General features: G+C 37.6%; 1 non-coding gene across 1 annotated transcript; it reads left to right on the top strand.

Moving 5' to 3' along the window:
• The first annotated feature begins 496 nt into the window (after positions 1–496).
• Positions 497–603, top strand: LOC121205287 (small nucleolar RNA R71). Its single transcript, XR_005900370.1, has one exon. It is a non-coding gene; the product is annotated as a small nucleolar RNA R71 (small nucleolar RNA).
• Positions 604–2,791: the final 2,188 nt, after the last annotated feature.

Here is a 2,791-nt window from a genome sequence, read left to right as displayed (position 1 = left end):
AGTTTCTGACACCAAGATGAAACTTGTTAACATCTCCTCAAGGTTCGGCTTCTTTTCCGCTAGTAAGGTGGTTGTTGAAATCCTGGAGGATGTTGTGGCGTTTGATTTCCTTGACTGCCCCACGAGAAATTGGGATGGTTCCTCCATCCTACATTATAAGTGTTACTATACGGGTTATTTTTGGGTCTAGAGTTATTGTTACCCATATACTGGATGTACTTGAGTAGAACCACACAAACTGTCAATCTTTTTATTTAAGAGTTCTACTTGGTTAGATAGCATAGTAACTGCATCGAGGTTGAAAACATCGACTACTTTTATCGGCTTTGTCCTCATAACTTGCCACTGATAGTTATTCAGTGACATCTCCTTAATAAATTCGTAAGCCGCCTCAGGTGTTTTATTATTCAAAGTTCCACCGGCGGCTGCGTCGATGAGTTGCCTCGTTGAGGGGTTCACACCGTTGTAAAACGTCTAAACCTGTAGCCAAAATGGTAACCCATGGTGAGGGCATCTTCTCAAAAGATCCTTGTATCTCTCCCATGCATCATAGAGTGTTTCTAGATCCATCTGCACAAAGGAAGAAATGTCATTCCTCAACTTAGTTGTTTTAGCCGACGGAAAATATTTAAGTAAAAACTATTCGGTCATTTGCTCCCAAGTAGTGATTGACCCATGTGGTAACGAGTTCAACCATTGTTTAGCATTATTCCTCATCAAAAAAGGGAATAACTGAAGGCGAATGGCGTCATAAAAAATGCCATTGATTTTAAAAGTGTCACAAAACTCTAAAAAAATTTCCAAGTGAGCATTGGGATCCTCGTCCTGCAAACCATCAAACTGAACAAACTGTTGGATCATTTGAATGTGTTAGGTTTCAGTTAAAAAGTATTTGCAGGAATAGCAGGCCTAACTATGCTCGATTTGGTTCCTATTAAAGAAGGATTAGCATAATCATACATAGTACGCGAAGCCGGATTCTAATTAGCAGCAATCGCAGGAGGTAGCAGATTTTCTTGGTTTTCAGCCATCTCCTCGGTTTTGGTTGAAGTATCTTCCTCTTGCTCTTCCTATGTGTATCGTAAGCTTCGCCTTATTTCTCTTCGATTTCTGAGAATTGTGCGGTCGATCTCACCATCAAAAAGTAATGGTCCTGATGGGTTTCTTTTGGTCATAAACTAGAAAAACCTTTCAGAAGAAAATAAATGATGAATTAGAAAAGAAAATTAAAAATAAAAATTTGAATTGCAATAAAAGTAAAATGGCTAAAGTAATAAAAATCAAGTGTTCCTAATATCTTAGTTCCCCGGCAACGGCACTAAAAACTTGATATGTGATATTCGCGACAGGTTTTAAAGATTTATGAATGAATCGTTCTTGAGACTAACTTATTATCATGATTAAGGCAAGTGTACCTATCGAAAGTAGTATAGTTCAGCAAGACCAGATTGTCGAACCCAAAGGAACCACGAGTACTATTTACTTCCTTTTTATTATCTAGCCTAAAAATTAAGAGGTTTGGTTATCTAAACTAATTACTAAACTAAGAGATGTAATAATACTTTTGGCAACAATACCTAAGGAAAAATCCACCTAGACTTTACTTATTATTTGACTCTGAATCAGACGATTTATTCATTTGACTTGATCCGTAGAAATCCATAAGTTATATTATTACATCTCTTGAGACTAATAACGTCTAACCCTAGGTTGAATAATTGAAATCTCTTTCTAATTAACACCCTAGAATTGCATTAACTCGATCTATGGATTCCCTTATTAGGTTTCACCCTGATCCGGTAAAATTTTGTCACCCTATCTCTGGGCGCGCAATCAACTCTGCTTAATTATGACAATTTTACTCTTAGATAGGGTCTATTCCCCCTCTGAAGAAGAGCTTTAACTTGAATCAATATCCTGGAATATTAAAAGAAGAATTAAGAACACGTAATTAAGAACAAGGCAAATATTTATCATACAATTTAGATAATAATAACAAGATATGTCTTAGGTTTCATCCCCCTTAGGTATTTGGGGGCTTTAGTTCATACTTATGAAAGAAAACATCTCAAAAGCATAAAGATAACAAAACATAAGAAAACCCAAAACTCCTGAAGGAACTTGAAGGGAGATCTTCAGTCTTGATGATGAATCCGGCTTCTGAGATGGATCAATCGGCTTTTCTTGAGTAATTCCCTGCTTCTTACTCTACGTCTCCCTTCTAAGTGCCTCTTCAGGTGTTTAAATAGGCTTTTTAATGCCTAAGAGCCCTAAAAATTAGCCTTTTACAAATAGGACTATACTTGGGCTTGACAGGGACATGCCCGTGTGCGATTACTCCAGCCCGTGGTCAAGGCTGTTGAACAGGCACGGGCGTGTAGTCTACCCAGGTAAGTTGTGTTTCGATCCTACTAAATGGACACGGCCATATGACATGCCCGTGTGAAGAAGTCCAGGCCGTTTTGATTTCCCACGTGGGTCCATTTTCTCTGTTTTCGGCCCGTTTCTCGCTCTTTTTACTCTCTCCTATGTTCACCTAAGTATAAAACATGAAATTAAAAGATTAGGAGCATCGAATATATCAAATCTAAGGAGAAATCATCAGCAAATGCACTAAGCATGGGATACAAATATGTATAAATTACGGTTTATCAAAACTCCATGCGTACCGGAATAAAGTGTGCAGACTTCATTAATCTATCGACAATTACCCAAATGGTATCTTTCTATTTCGAAGATAGGGGTAATCGCGATACAAAATCCATGGTAATTCTTTCCCATTTCCATTTTA

This window comes from Gossypium hirsutum, chromosome A08, assembly GCF_007990345.1.
Source record: "Gossypium hirsutum isolate 1008001.06 chromosome A08, Gossypium_hirsutum_v2.1, whole genome shotgun sequence".
Taxonomy (NCBI): domain Eukaryota; kingdom Viridiplantae; phylum Streptophyta; class Magnoliopsida; order Malvales; family Malvaceae; genus Gossypium; species Gossypium hirsutum.
This window is presented reverse-complemented; position numbering and strand designations above follow the sequence as displayed.